The following is a 17,251-nucleotide window of genomic DNA, read 5'->3' as shown; positions in this document are numbered from 1 at the left end:
CAGCAAGTACAAAAATATTTTACAAACAATTGTGAAGAAAACACAAACAATTTTAAAGGAAATGCTCATGCAAGAGCTATGAATACATCAAAAAGCAAAATTAAGCGTTTCGTTCCTCACAGAACAAATAACATTTTTAACACACCATCTATCAGAAAATTCTTGTTCTTTTCCGTACTTGCTGCAATACAGGTACTCAAGCTGTATCCGAGACCTAATCAGGACTTTCAAGGTCAACAAAATATTACAAAAAGAAAATTCACCACCTTCCACCTTCTTTTTCCTTGTTTTGTAAATTGCCATTTTTCCTTCAGCAACCAAAAAGTTCGCTAAGGCAGTTTCAGACTTATGCACAGCAGAAATAGGATAACCACAAATAAATTCAACAAAAGAAAAAGAAAGCCCCATTTTCAAAATATTGGCATGCAAGAACTTAAACAAAGGAACAAGTCTTCTGCACCCAACATATGCATGATAAAGCGTTTCACGACTTTCACAAAAGGGGCACACTTCAGAAATGCCATTTGAAAATTTGTGCAACAAAATGTTATGAGGAAGAATCCAATGCGCAAGTCTCCATTGCAGGTCGCCCGTACGCTTGGAGATTGGGGGTGCATATAGACTGCGCCACACAGGAGTAATAGGTGAAGGAGTTGACAGGTGCTCTCTCCACTGAACTCCAAAAGGGCCTTTTACAAAATCGGCAAAAATAAAGCGCACACAACATTCATGCAACGCCCCTTTCTCAATGGAGCTAAAGGGTACAAATTTTCCATTAAAATTCAAAAGCAAAACAGGGAAAGCATATTGGTCAAGCAAACCCGCAGGCTCAAACAGGCTCCTGAACTCTACTCCAAGATTATTTGCTGCTCTTGAGATAGCAAAAAAAATCTGGCCAATAATCCTAATGGACCTGAAACCAGAGCTGGCAGAAATTTCGTGAGCAGACTTCCATCTTTCTCTTTGAAAGTCCAACAAATTACGGACAGAGAGAAGATCTGACCCCACAAAGTACTGGACAAAAGTCCTGGAAGAAGGAATGGCTGAGAAAAGCTGGTTGTAGAAGATTGGTTCGTTGAGGAATGTCGAGGTGGTAATGGAACCGGCCTCACGACGCAACGACAAGGCTTGCCAGGCATTGATGACACTCTGCATGTACAGCGGGAGTGATGAGACATCGATCTTCGGGAGAGTAGGTCAAGATATGGTCGCAAAAACAGTTCGCGACCATATCCCAGCCGACCTGCTTGCTTTAGCAAACACAAGGTTAAACTCTCCCAATGCATGGGGCTGTAAAGAAACTTCTTCACAAAAAGGAGGTGGAAAGTCATGAGCCTGCTGTTGACATCAACGAGCCCTTGACCCCCCTCATTACGTGGAAGGCTGAGCACGCCTGGTCGGAGCCAGTGTTTACCACCCCAGAAAAAATCAATTAAATGTTTCTGGATGGTTTCGATGAGCCATTTTGGTGGCTGTAAGACCATAAACCTGTGCCACAGGGTAGAAGTGACCAAGTTATTAATCACCAATGCTCTTCCATGGTAGGATAGATTGCAAAGAAGCCCTTTCCATTTTTGTAGCTTGGAATGCACTTTCTCAATTAATCCGTCCCAGTTTTTTTGAATGCGTCGGGAATCACCGAGGTGCACGCCCAAATGGTAAACGCCATCATTCTTCCAGGACAAATTTCCTGGCAGTGGCGGGAAAGCAAAACCTGAAGGTAGTCCAAAGAAGGTGGCACAACTCTTTGACCAGTTCACCTTGGCCGAACAAGCAAGACTAAAATTATTGAGAGCTCTGATTAACTCGGATACATCATCTTGAGACTGTATTGCAGTGCAGATGTCGTCTGCATATGCTACAACTTTTATAAGGGGGGCATTAGGGGAAACGGAGAAACCCAAAAATATCTCGCGAAACCGAACTAAAAGAGGCTCAATGGCAAGAATATATAGGAGGCCAGACAAGGGACATCCCTGCCTTATACCCCTTGAAACAGAAAAAGGAGAAATCAGTTCATTATTGACTTTCACCAAACTATAAATATTATGATATAATAACTGGATGCACGATATAAAGGTGGGACCAAACCCAAAACCCTTCAGAACAGCAAATAAATATTTGTGATCTACACTATCAAAAGCATGTTCTTGGTCTATAAAGACGGGCCTGTGCTCTTGCGTAGGCAGTCACACACGTCAGAAATGTCACGAACAGCACCAAGATTGTCATATATTGATCGTCCAGGCACGCAACAAGTTTGATCGGGGTGGACAAGCGAGTGGACGACGGATTTTAAGCGTGAGGCAAGGACTTTGGAGAATATTTTGTAGTCGGTGCACAGTAGGGAGACTGGACGCCAATTCCGAAGTAGCTGAGTGTCCCCTTTCTTTGGTAGCAAGGACACAACTGCTCGTCTGCAACTTAGGGGAAGCTCCCCAACTTGTAAACTTTCTTGGAGCACTTCCAAAAGCTCAGTTCCAATAATGTCCCAAAAAGCTTCATAGAATTCACGAGGAATGCCATCCAGTCCAGGAGATTTACCAGTTGGTACACCGAAAAGCGCGCACCTCAATTCCCCCAGGGTAATAGTGCTCTCCAGCGAGACTCGCTGCGATTCACACAACTTGGGCAATGGTTCAACAAAGGTATGTGCAACATCTAAATCAACTTTTTTAGCACACAAAAGAGAGGAAAAATAATCACTTACTAACCTTCTGATAATTTTAGGTTGACTTACAATCCCACCATCTGGTGATTGCAATGATAGCATTTGCTGTTGTGCTTTATTCTTATTCTCCAAGGAGAAGAAATACTTAGAAGGAGAGTCAAGAAGTTTTAAGTTTTTCATTCTTAGCCGAACTAAAGCCCCTTGTGCCCGTTCTTTAACAAGGCGATGAAGCAGCTCCTTCTTGCTTACAAAATCTTTGTATTCTTTTGTGCTGCTACTCAACTTGGTAGGATTTGCTTGCAGTTCTAGAATCTCTTTTTCAAGTTGAGAAATCATAAAAAAATTATCCCTCGAGTGATAGAGATTATATTGTTTACAAAAAATTTTGATATGGGTTTTTGCAATATCCCACCATTGCCTCCTGCTCTGGAAAGTGTTTTTCCTAGCATGGAGAGACTCCGAAAAATCTCTGAATGCATTACAAAAATGCGGTTCTTCAAGCAGTTCCACATTGAGGGCCCAATAGGCACTCGTACGAGGGGTGGAGGGAAAAATCAATTTTAGAGAAACCAAATGATGATCCGAAAAACCAGAGGGAAAAATCGCCGTTGACAAAATCAAATTCCGAAACCCATTATTGATATAAAATTTATCTAACCGAGCAAAGGAAACTCTGTTATTATTTGCTTGGCACCATGAAAATTGCTTAACCCCAGGGTGCTGTAATCTCCACATATCAACCAGGTGATATTTTACTAGTAGAGCCGCCAAATGTTTTGCACTCTCAGGGTGAGGTTCTATACCATTACGGTCCAGAGATGGCTCTAAGGTACAATTGAAATCACCAGCTAGGCAGACAAGACCACCAAAATCAATTTGGGCTAAACAATTATCAAGAAGGGAAAAAAATTCTTTTCTTTGAGAAGGGTCACTTGGGACATAGGCATTCAACAATGTGATCTTATGGCCTCCATAAGAAAAAACAACAAAGGCCAAATGACCTCGCCTGACTTCATGAAATGCTATTTGGCTGGATGAGATTCCTGGTCGAAACCAGAAAGCGACTCCAGCTCTAGGACAATCAAATGAACTGAAAAACCAAGAACCTCTTATTGTATTCTGCCATTCGGCTGAACAGGTATCCCCACAACGTACATCTTGCAGAAAGGCGATGTCTACATGCCTTTGCTCCAATAATACCCGTAAATGTGTCTTCCGTATAGGGGCACGGCCCCCGTTTATGTTTATACTCGCAATAGATAAAACCATAACGAGTTTTAAGACTTTATCAAGTGGCAGATCATCGAAGTTCTTTCCTTGCTACGGAAACAAATTTTTTCAGTCTGTACACCTGAGACTCGTTAGCACCATAGGCTGTCGGATCGCTTATGATGCGAGATGCAGTGACTTGGAACTTGTCCAATTGTGGGAAAAATTCAACAAGTTTTATCTTTTTCCGAAAAGTATTATGAAGGAATTTAATTACTTCGGTAGGAGAGGGGGCATCTAAGTCCTCGCAGTCCTGCGAATCCCCAGCTGCACCCCCTATCTCATTAGGATCCAAACTCGAACACGTGTCGTCCAAATCGCACGACTCCTGCTCGATAACGCGGTCTTTTACCTGTACAGGTGCATCGAACACTGGCATTGGCTTAACGAAAATCAATTCGTCAGGTAACGGATCATTCTCCGCAACCTTAGTTACCTCTTCAGAGGTTTCTGGAGTACCAGGTACACCTATTGTTTGACTGCCATGCCTAAGCTCATCATTTACTGATGTACAGTCTGCAAAAGGTTTACCTCCACTTGGAGCATCACCTGACAAGACGTGTTGCTGCTCCATAGCCTCCTCCTCACCAGGAGGAGGAGGACAGGACTCAGCACCGAGGAGGTTCGGACTACCCTCATTCCTATTGAGTGAGACCCTCTTCACAGCGACTGCTTCAGCATATGAAACAGGCTCGACTGTACTTAAACCTTGGTGCCTTCGTTTCCCTCGTGTAACACCACAAAAGCCGCTCGTATCCTCGGTTTGATTTTCAGCAGTTTCACCTGGCTCTGTGGGAGCCTCGTTACCTGGCACAGGTTCACTTTCCTTTTCAGACTCCCCCCTTGGCTGTTCGGGCACGCTACTGGGACATTCGTTTTTAACATGTCCGTGCTGACCACATTTAAAACATACCAAGGTCTGTGACATAGCAAAGACCCGGTATGTATAGTCGTCATGTTTAATTTTCAACATCACCTCCAAATTGCGAATTCCCGGCTTTAAAATAATAAATAATTGACGCCTGAAGGACAGAACATGTTTTATCTGCTGATCCTTAAATCGAACAGGAATGAAAGTTATTTTCGACACGACGTTACCATACTGCTCCAAAGCAGTCTTAATCTGCTCGTGTCGGATAAAAGGCGGAATATTAGACACAATCACTTTCACCGAAGGTGCATCCAACGGTGAAACAAACACGAAGACATCCGGCTCGACAGTCAAACCGTTTTCGACGAGCTGCGTCACCATTTCCTCTTTTGAGATGAAGATGACGACGCGCTGATTCATCCTCGAAGCAGCAATTACATTGTGCATACCGATACATTTACCGACGCACAACACGATCTGCTCCACCGTCACCTCAGAAGGTGGTATGCACGACAAACCATTTTTCCGACTCAACTTTTCCAAACCGGAAAAATCCTCGATGTTCGCCATGGCCACGGGCGTGGGGAAACACTCGATACCGTGAAGCAAACAAGCAACGCGGGATCGAGTGCGCTCTCTCACTCTCAAACTCGTAAGAAATGAAACGTATAGATAAAAGAGTAAAGAACAGAGCGGGAGAAAGGGAGGAAAGGCGGCGCTACCACACGGCGTGTACCACGAGAAACGCCGTGCAGCAACGTTCTCTGATTACACACGTGCGGCCGCACGAGAGAGAGAGAGAGAGAGAGAGAGAGAGAGAGAGAGAGAGAGAGAGAGAGAGAGAGAGAGAGACAGAGAGAGAGAGAGAGACTTTGACTTTTGACGTCCTTTTATTCCAAAAATTATAAAGTGCATGGATGCACAGTGTATAAAATCAACAAAGCCAAAAACAAGAGAAAACGATAAAGCGAGGAAACAATACAGATATATGCGTTGATCAGATCAACTTTTACCGAAAACAAATGCAATCTTCTGCAGCAATACTATGAATTGTAGAAATTATGAACAATCAAGAGAAAAATAATACCAACTCGTTTTGGCGGACTTCACAGACACTTTTCAAACACCATTTTTCCACAAATCCATCAATTTCGCCCATGCTCTTGGAAAACTCAAACTCATGTTTTAGCCTTGCAGCACACAGTGCGTTGAAAAACGTCATGACCTTGCATTGATGAATGGGCTTACCAAATCTGCTTCTCCTTTCTGGACAGGTAAGTAGCAAGCTTTGCTGTAGCTACAAAAAAGCACCACAGTTCATATTCCTTGTTGTGTTGCCGTCTCTTTTTGAGCCCAAAAATAAAGGATCGAAAAGTAAATCTGAAATTCATTTTGAACGACACAAAGTCTAACCATTCAAATAAAGGAAAAAGTCTTTCACAACCTATAAAAAAATGAAAAACATCCTCATTTACAGAACAAAAGGGGCAACATGCAGATATTGGGGCAAAATTCCATACATATGTATTACATGGGATGATCCAGTGGGCAATGCGCCACTGAAGATCACCTGTTCTTTTGTTGATCAGCTTGCTATACATTGATTCCCATACAGGTTCACTGGGGGGCCCGGCAGGGAGTAGCCTCTTCCATCGTGCTACTCCATTTAGCGGAGGAATACCACGAACTTGAGATAACCACCACCTATACAGGCTCTTGTTGCTCTCAGCATGCAATACACTTGTCCCTGTGCTAACAGGTGGAAGTTCCTTGGGAAAGCAGTCAAAAATCAGTTTCGGAAACGGGGACTCGTTGGGGTGTCCAAAAGTATTCCTAGTCCAAAGTTTCTGTAGCTGATGACGTTTTTGAACAACTTTCCTCAAAATCGTTCCAATTGTCCTCTTGGACCGAATTGCCGTCAAGGTTGAAATTTCCTCCACATTCCTCCACCCGACACCGGAGTTTGGCCGAAGGTGCCATACTTTGTTTATGCCTGCCTCAATAAAGCGTTGGCACAAATGACGACTCTTGAGAACATCAGGGAAGAGAGGATTGAAGAACAGGGGTTCAACCTCGAACATCCCTGGGGAGTAGGTGTCCGCTTTACGGCTCACGGAAAGTCTTTCCCAGGCACTGAGAAGGCTCTGGTAAAATATGGGGAGCGTTGATGTATTCACGTACTTGAGGTGAGTCAGGAATACTTCGAGACCATAGCCGAGTCTACCCGCCTGCTGCAAAATATGGCAAGCCAAGGCATGGTTTGGCAGGTTTTCACCAAATAGGAGGCGTTGAATGGAGCACAGGCGAAAAGCCATGAGACGGGATCTCACGTGAACAAGGCTCTGACCACCTTCAGATGAAGTAAGGCATATTACACTTGGCCGCAGCCAATGATGGCCTCCCCAAAAAAAGTCCACAAGTTTGGCCTGTATCCTGTCCAGCAGCACTTCTGGTGGTTGCAGGCAAATAAAGCGATGCCACAACGTTGCAGCAACCAAGTTGTTTGCCACTAAGACTCGGCCCTTAAATGAGAGGTGCGGTAGGGCTCTTTTCCACAGGTTCAGCCTCCTGTCTATTTCTCCAGTCACACCTTCCCAATTCCTTTTCTCAAATTGTGTAGAGCCCAGGGACACACCAAGGTAATCAACACCATCTGTTTTCCACTCCAAGTTTTCTGGAAGAGCAGGCAGATGTGTTGAGACAGGTAGGCAGCTATTAAGGTATGGCACCCAAAGAGCTTTGCTTTTCGTCCAATTAACCTTCAGAGATGAAGCCATGAAAAAGGTTCTTAAGGACTTTACAAGAGCAACAATGTCTTGGTGGTTTTTTATAATGACGCAAACATCATCTGCATAGGCCGATATAGTCATTGGTGGGCTTCCAGGAAAACAGGTCAGGCCAGAGATATTCTTTCTCAGTGTGCAAAGAAATGGCTCCATTGCTAACGCAAAAAGCAAACCTGAGACTGGGCAACCCTGCCGTACCCCCCTCTGAACCTTTATGGGGGGAACCAGTTCATTGTTCACCTTAATTACACTGGAGATGTCAGTGTACAATAAAGTTATAAAGGCCCTGAAAATTACCCCAAACCCACATGCTTCAAGAACATGGCACAAGAAAACATGGTCAATGCTGTCAAAGGCTTTTTCAAAGTCTAGAAAACATATTCCAAAATCATTTTGGTCATGGCGAGCATACATTAAATCCCGCACGAAAAAAATGTTGTCGTAAATCGACCGACTGGGGATGCAGAATGTCTGATCAGGTAAAACCAGATCACCAATGACTTTTTTTAAACGATTTGCCATTGCTTTCGAAAACAATTTATAGTCAGTACACATTATTGAAACCGGTCTCCAATTCTCCATCCGCCGGAGGTCTCCTGACTTTGGGAGAAGACTCACCACTGCTCTCCTTAGGCTTAGTGGCATTACACCTTTTCGCAAGGATTCTTGGATTACAATCAATAGTTCCAGGCCCAAAATGTCCCAAAATTCTATGTAAAACTCAGCTGGTAGGCCATCAATTCCCGGAGCCTTTCCAGATTCCATTCCAACCAGGGCACGCTGTAATTCATCAAGGCTTAAAGGCACATCCAGCTCCAGGCGTTGAGTCTCAGTTAGGGTTGGGAGATGGGAGGTAAAACATTTTATTTTATCCTCATATATATCTTTTTTAGCAAATAGTTCAGAATAATACTTTCTAATAGTGATTTTTACCCCATCAGAACTTGTAATTTCATTCCCACTGGGGTCCTTAACTGATAAAATAAACTGGGGAGGCTTCGTTTCAGCTTCTAAGTGAAAGAAGGCTTTGCTAGGACTATCTGATACTTTAAAGCTTTTTACTCTCAGTCTAACTAGCAGTCCTGCAGCCTTCTCCTGTAATAGTTCCCGGAGTTGGGTCCTTTTTTCAAGGAGCAATTTATAATTTGTCTCATTTTCCTGCTCTGCCATTTTGTTTTGCAGTTTTAGAATTTCGGTTTCCAACCGAGCCAATGTGATTTGATTTTCATGAGTGATATGGGAATTAAACTGTTGACAAAACAGTCGTATATGAGTTTTCATATTATCCCACCAAAGGTTAGTGGAAGCAAAGAGGGGCTTTTTTCCAACTATTGCTATCCATAGGATGCGAAAGGCTTCCTTAAACAGGGTATCATCCAAAAGGCTTGTATTGAATTTCCAATAGGCGCTCCTCCGTTTGAATTGTGGGAAAGATAGGCCCATCGTGACCATGTGGTGGTCAGAGAAGATGGAAGGGGTAATAGTTGAGGAGGTTACAATATTCCTTAATCGTGGGGTGATGTACCAGCGGTCAAGCCTCGCTAAGGATACTTGGCCATTGGAGCATCGACACCATGTAAACTGCCGGTCATTTGGGTGCATCAATCGCCATACATCCAAAAAAGCCCCACCTGAAAGGAACTGGGAGAGGTCACCATGGGACTCGGGATGTGGTTCCGGTGAATTTCTGTCTATTTTGGGCTCTAGCGTACAATTGAAATCTCCCCCCATGCATATGCACTGATTTGGGTCGAACAAGTTTAAATGGTTTATCACTTCAGTAAAGAAGGCTTTACGGTCAGTACTCTCGCTTGGTGCATATACATTAAAAATAATAAGCTTCAGGCTATTGATCACCAATTCTAGGGAGGCAAAACGTCCCCGAATCACCTCCTGAAAGAGGCAAGATTCAGGTACAAGTCCTGGTTTTAGCAAAAACCCCACTCCAGCAGATACAGATGACATATTACTGAAGAAACATTTACCTTTGAACATGCTGCTCCAGTCATGTTCAACCTTCTCAATAATATGAGTTTCTTGCAGTAATATTACATCGACTTGTTTCCTTTTGAATAAACTGTTCACTTGGATCTGGCGGACGTGACTGGCCCCACCACCATTTATATTGAGTGTTGCAAGATTAAGCGTCTTCATCACTCATTAGTAAATTTTGTCTGACACTGTGAATACTCAGTCTTTGCCTTTGTTATGATTTTCTTTAGTCGATGAAACTGCGATTTTGTTAGGTTTAGTTCCTCAGATTTTTTTATGACTAGTTTTGCAGCCTGAATAAAGGGAGCCAAATCAGGGAAATGATCCCCAATGATGACATTTCGCTGTCTATACGTTTCATTGAGGAATGAGAGAACAATATGGGGAGGGGTTGGGGGTTGATCTGGCATTAATTGTGATAATGCTGTTACCTCCACCTCCTCTTCCGATTCTGATAAATCAGAAAGTGGTCCAATGGGGTCTGGGTCAATACCGTTTTCTTCTCCCGCTATGCAACCTAGCCTTCCCTTGTCTGGGGGGTCCACACAGTGCTGTGTTTGGGAAACATCAGCACATTGATTACTGATTTCCTCAATTGGCATGAAATCATTATTCCCACATTCCTGTGGATTTATGTTTCCGCCCTTTTCTGCTATATTGGCAGATTTATTATGGATGTCAGCCTGTTCGGCGACATTCGCTTGGATCAATGATGCGCCATTCACGGTATCGTGGCCTGAATTATTTACATCATTAACGTCGTCTGTGTGAGTAATGGAAGCGCGTTGTTTTAGCGGCTGAACCCTGATGCTCTTTTCTGGGTTTTCCTCTTTATTTATTTGGTCCGCGCTTTGCAGAGAGATTCCAGGTGCATCCTGAAGAGTTTTTTCACTAACAGCCTGCAAATCGAGCACAACCTTTTTACCTGCTCCAGATGAGTCACTATCATCCGGAGCCCTTCGTTTACTCGTCCCCACTTTGCTATCAGTGTCCATTTCAACATTTTGCTGAGGAGGAATAAATACGTTCACGCTTGGAACACTGGATTCACCCTCATTAGGAATTTTAGGCGGTGGCAATGCGATAACCTCCCCCCCACTGGGAATCTCAATTAGTGGAGCAACGTTAACCTCCCTCCCACTGGGAGTATTCATTAGTGGAGCAGCGTTTTCCTCCCTCCCACTGGGCGTATTCATTAGCAGAGCAACCTCCTCCTTACAAACTATGGCAGTGTGACCTGTCTTGCCACACCTGACACACGAGGCTTTGGGACAAGACCGTTTTAAATGTCCATACGCTCCACACTGAAAGCATGTTAAGGTGGTGGACGATGCGTATAGCTGGAAATTTGCCTCTTCAAAATTAATTTTGAAAGTGATATTGAGGCCTGTGTCGTCCCCACGGTCTGGAAGGACCATATACACCTGTCTGCGGAAGCTCATTACGTGCTTAACACGTTCATTCCGACACCCAAGAGGGATTGTTGAAATCCTCGATACCATTTTACCGTACCGTGATAGCACGGTCATTAACTTGTCATTTGGGATAAATGGTGGTACGTTAGAAATAACCACTCTCGTCGCGGGAGTTAATAGCGGCGATGCCATCATAAAGTGACCGCTTTCCGTGGTTATTCCCGCACTTACCACGTCATGGACGAGTTCCTCGTCCGAAACGAACACCACCACTTTCTGGTTCATACGCGAAGCTGCACGTATATTTTCATCCCCAACAATGCTTCCCACAGCGAGGATGATGTCCTCGACAGGGACTCCATCCAGAGGCACGCACACAAACGCGTGCTTCCTGGTTAAGCCTTCAAAGTCATCGCGACGAGAGCGTGCATTCGCCATTCCGGCGAAAATACCCCCCCCCCTCCCCCCGCTTGTCCGAGCCGGACAAGAGGGTATCAAACCTAAATAAACGAACTAAAGTAAAAAATAAACGTGCATTATAAGCACAGAAATGGCTTACAACGCGCCGTCAACGCCAGTAGGCCGCACCCAAAATGGGCCCGCTCTCAATCCTCTCTCTCTCGAAGGCAAAGGTGTAGAACAGATGAAAACAAATGCCAAGGCACACAGGATGGAAAAGGAGAGGGAGGGGGGCAGGGGAGGGCAGGAGAGGGGGGAAACCTCACGACGGACTCACCAAAACACAGAGCAGTTGCTCACAGCCGCCATGACGCTACACCCAACGCACCGACGGCCGATAGGTGGCGCCAGAGAGAGAGAGGGAGAGAGAGAGAGAGAGAGAGAGAGAGAGAGAGAAAGAGAGACACAGAGAGAGAGACAGACAGACAGACAGACAGACAGACAGAGAGAGAGACAGAGTGCAGAGAGATAAATGTTTGGCCTGCCATTGCTCAATGCAAGCTCGTGGAGCCTGAGGTTGAAGAGAGTGTGAAGGCTCTGTATGGATATGAATGAACCTGACATCTGTCGGTGTTCTGACATCTGTCCTGCTTTCCAGATATAGAGCTGCTGACATTTGTGCTCTTCCCCTTTTACCTGCCAAGGTAATTCACAGTTATTTGTTACGGTTGTGTATATCATTCCATCTTTTGACATGAATGTTTCTGCTATATAAATTCATGAGATCACTCAAGACTTGGAAACGGACTCCCATGAGGCTGTGAAGTTAATCACAGGAGACTTTAATCAATCTGAGTTAACACACACACACACACACACACACACACACACACACACACACACACACTTCCTCAATATCAACGATGCGTGAATGTGCCCACACTGGGTGCGGTCGGATTCTCGATAAATGCTATGGAAGTATTCCAGGAGCTTATAATGCCATCAATAATGCGGGATTGGGTGTTTCTGATCACACTATGATAAAGCTATTACCGAAATGTGTTCAAAGGTTCAAACAAGCAAAATCAATAGTTTTGATGACACGGGATTGGTCGGAGGATAATTACCGAAATATCAAATGTACAGATTGGGAGATGTTTTTAATGTCGGAATCACTGAATGAGGACACAGAGGCAGTTCCTGGCTACATTCCATTCTGTGAATCCATGTTTATTCCGCAGAAGCAAGTGCGAATATATCCGAATAACAAACCCTGCGGGCAAAAAGATCTTAGGAGTCTTTTGAGGGCAAAACAGATTGCTCTTAGAATGGATGGCTGAATGGAAAAGAAAAGAATACTAACAGAAATGAAGATGCTGCGTTCTCGTAGTAAGAAAATATGCAGAGAGGAATGAACAGAAATGTATATCAAGGAATGTGAAACAAGTGTGGAATGGGACGAATAAAATGACAAAAAAAAGGTCTCGGCTTCAACTTCTGATGATGCGTTAACTCTTGCCAGTTAGATTGTTTTGTTTCTCGTTTTGAAGAATTTGATTTTATACTAAGGATAAAAAAATTTATGCCTTCGCCGACAAAGTCGCGGGAGGCATTGTGTTTTTGGATTGTCCGTCCGTCCGTCCGTACAGGCTAAACCTCGTTTTTCTCAGCAACCATATGTCCAATTGAGACGAAACTTTCAGGGTAGGAGTGACACCCATGCAGAATATTTTAATGATAATTGTGACGTCATAGGTCACGCGGTATGGCAGCCATCTTGGATTAAAAGCAAATAATTTAAAAAATATTTATCGGAAATCGCTGAATGGAAAAATGTCAAACTTGGCACATTGTCAAGTACTCCCAATGGGGAACAAACGCATGAGAATGATTAGATCATAGGTGAAGTGGTATACCAGCCAGAAATGTTTTAATCGAATCCCTTATCCTAAAAATGCAGCCTGGTGTTGGCTTAGCGGTTCGGGTGCCGGCTTGGGATTCTAGGATCCTGGGTTCGAATCCCAGTCGATCGCTGAATTAACGCCAGGGGGGTTGACTCAGCCTGTCATCCTTCTGAGGTCGGCAAATTGAGTACCAGCTTGCTGGGATGAATGATCCCGGTGTGTACCCAGGCTTAGAATAGGTACACCGTATCCCTGTGCATCGTAGGAGGTGACTAAGGGTTGGCGTCAGGAAGGGCATCCGGCCATAAAAACATTGCCTCAAACAGGGAACCATGATTGTCATAGCACCCGCAAGGCTAACCCCCACTCTAGCGGGGAAAATGGCCTTAAAACGATCATTCATTCATATATTCCTTATCCTAAAAATCTGAAATTGCATGCACATGATCTATGACCCATTTGTATTGAAATATTAAATTTATGACATCATAGGTCACATGGTTTGGCAGCCATATTGGATTACAACCGCAGGCATTTTAAGGCCATCTTCCCTGCTAGAGTGGGGGTTAGCCTTGCGGGCCCCATGACAATCTTCTCCATTTTGCCCTATTTTCTACATTTCCCCTTGTTAACCCCCTTGCCCGCATTTCTTCCTCCACTACCTTTAGCCAAGTCTTTCTCGGTCTTCCCCCATACTTTACTTCCTTCTACATTCATTTCCATCACTCTTCTCAACCAGTCACTTTCATCCTTCCTCAACACATGACCAAACCATCTCAACCTGTTTCTCTTCACAGCACCCATCACAGGCTCTACTCCCATCATCTTTCGCAATTCATCATTTGTCTTCCTCTCTCTCAACGATACTCCACACATCCACCGAACCATTCGCATTTCCACCCTTTCCAGCCTTTGTTGCTGCTCTACATTCATAACCCATGTCTCGCTCCCATAAATCATAACACTTCTCACACATGCAGCATACACCTTTCCCTTCAGCTTCAACAACACTCCCCTCCTCGTCAGCATGCCACTCAGTTCCCGGAACTTCTTCCATGCACATCTCACTCAAGCAACCGTTGCTGAGTCTGATCCACCTTCTCCATTCAGCATGTCTCCTAGGTAGCAAAATGTTTTCACACCTTCCAGCTTCACGCCGTCTCCAAGATCCAACTGAATTTGGATTGGATGGAAGCCATTTTAAATTGAAGGAAAATATTAAATAATTATATCTCTGAAACCGCTCAGCCTTTCGATGCGAAATTTTACAAATATCATCTAACAGCACTGTTGCATATGGTTTGAGAATGATGATGTCATAGGTCACGTGGTTTGGCAGCCATCTTGGATAGAAAAACGAACCTTATCCGATCAAGACGAAACTTCACAAATGTGATCCCCTACCCAAACATATGCAGTGATGGCATCTACCCGTTGTGGGACTATGGGAGGCATATTGGCAACACAGTCGCATTGTTCTAGTTTTTTATGTAAATCGCCCCAAACAAGGCATAAATCGACTCTAAGGGGCTAAGATCCGGACACCTCAGTCCTAATTAAGGGGCTAAGATCAGGACACACCAGCCCTAATTAAGAACTCGACATTAGTGGACCGGCCTATTTGCGGTTTATCAAATGTGAGATGCTTCTACATCCACGGCCCCTCTGCTCCAGCTATTCGCAGTTTTTGCGGGCACAAACCATCCCCATCAATCATCCCCACAAACAATGGACCAATCCCCACAAACAATGGTCACACTACTCACCCATCCTCTATCTACCCACAACCCCCTGTATGGGTTCATCTGCACAGCGTGTCTTGCGTCTAACTCTTTCTTCTCGGCCTTGATGTGCTGTGATTCGTCGTGCTCGTGAACTTTTGAGCTCATTGTTTCAAGTCAATCATGGGACCTAAGCGTACGAGTAGTACAGGAGATGCACCTGCTCTGAAGAGGCAGAAAAACATGATGATCTTGAGCCAAAAAATGGAGCTGCTTAACCGACTATCCATATTTTTCCTTCGCCAGCGAAAGTTTGTTTCGAAGGATGTTTTCACCCCTGTCTGTCTGTCTGTTTGTGAACAAGATATCTCAAAAAGTTGTCGATGGATTTGGACGAAATTCGGTGGAGAGGTTGGGTATGTGACACGGACGAAATGATTCGATTACGGTGAAGATCTGGATCCATATCTGGATCTGAGATTATTTTAAGTGATTATTCACCATTGAAAGATAGGACAAAAACTTATATATAGCGCGATATCTCAAAATTCGGGTGAAACTTGGTGGATAGGTCGGGTGTGTGACAAGGAAAAATTTATTTAAATTTGGTGAATATCCGAATCCGGATCCGGATACGATAATTTTTTAAGTGATTCTTCACCATTAAGTGATATGGCTAAAACCGATATATAGCACGATATATAGCACGATATCATAAAGTTATTGATGGATTCGGATGAAACTTGGTGAATGAGTTGGGGAGGAGACAAGAGCAAGCGATTCGATTTTGGTTTAGGTCTGAATCCAGATCCGGCCTATCAGTCACAATGTAAACTGCTGAGCAGAGTTCATAGCGTATGTAGGCCGCATGCCTGTCTCACAGCAAAAGTATCCTCAAGATGACGTGGCAGGTCACGTGATATATGACGTAATAAAATCGCCGTTTTTTGGGGGAGGTGGGGCCAATTGATCATAAAAGGACACCAAAAAAACATTAAAATCTTTGTTCCAAGATATTTATTCAAGAAAAGAACAACGATTAAGTATTAAGTGAGGTCATATCTATTCAATAAACCAAACATGATTTTCTGAGTCTGTGGACTTTAAACTTTAGTGGAGGAGCTGCAACACAAACCACGCTCACATATGCAGACAAATACAGGAGTTGAGGACTTCACCCCAACACTGGACTTCACCTCAGACAAAAACAGCCACTGAGCTTGAGGCAAGTGGTGTAACTTACCGGGACACTTTGGGTACTACCATTTTAGAAGCCTGCAAATGGAAATTGTCATTTCTGTCAAATCAAAGCCAAGGGAAAAGAAGGAGTATCATAGGTAGTTGATTACAAGGGAAAAATGAATTGCATTCTGGGTTTGGCAGCAGTTGTTATTGTAACTTGTGGGCCTGTGTGTTATCAAGTAACCTTGCTGCTGATTGGATGGAAATCAGTTTTAGGTGAAGGGTTTGTTGTATTGCTAGGGAAGATTGGAGATGGAGTTTAAAGAAACATAGCTGAGTGGAGTAGCGCATGTGGTGAACTTTTAACTTTGTTTATGCAAGAAATCATTTTCAGAAATAGTTATTGCCATCCCAAAATCTTATGAAGGAGGTAACATGCTGAGTTGCTTCCGCCGGCGTTTCCCTGCTTTTGTATAAATACCACTAACTCGACGCTTGATTTTCCAGAGAATGGTAGGGTTGCTTGGTGTATACTCATCTATAGGATTACTATTCTCTCCGTGTACACGTAACTACAATAAATTTCCTTGTTGCAGTCTGAAGTGGTTGGTGATCCATTTTGTGGTTCGAGTGGTTCCAACAACTTGGCTTCCGCACCATTTCCATAACCAAGTGTCAGAAGGTGGGACAGAGTCCTCCCAGGCTTCGAAGTATTCACCTCCGTTTTGGGAAGGGATCATAATTCATGTTTTGGTAAGGGATCATTCTTTTTCTCTAAGTTTTGTTCCCAATTATCATTGGTACAATTAAGTGTGTGTGTGTGTGTGTGTGTGTGTGTGTGTGTGTGTGTGTGTGTGTGTGTGTGTGTGTGTGTGTCCTCCCCCAAGTCTCACCTTCATTGATTATGATCACCCTGAGAGATTTTTAAAAAAAACCTCGAGGAAGAACAGTGCCCATGTGTTTGGGAAACCAGTCAAATGCTTACAGGTGAAAGTTCTTACTTTAGGTAAGGGAACTATGTTTTGAGGTTTACAATTTAAA

The 17,251-nt window shown here is 43.8% G+C and overlaps 1 long non-coding RNA gene across 1 annotated transcript in view; it reads right to left on the bottom strand.

Annotated features, from left to right (window-relative positions):
• Window positions 1-17,251, bottom strand: part of LOC137421128 (uncharacterized) — a 226,604-nt gene that overhangs the window by 70,231 nt on the left and 139,122 nt on the right. The window lies entirely within an intron of this gene.

Source organism: Myxine glutinosa, chromosome 2, assembly GCF_964187855.1.
Source record: "Myxine glutinosa chromosome 2, kmMyxGlut1.1, whole genome shotgun sequence".
NCBI classification, from domain to species: domain Eukaryota; kingdom Metazoa; phylum Chordata; class Myxini; order Myxiniformes; family Myxinidae; genus Myxine; species Myxine glutinosa.
Note: the sequence above shows the minus strand (reverse complement) of the source record. Positions and strands in the feature narration are given on the sequence as shown.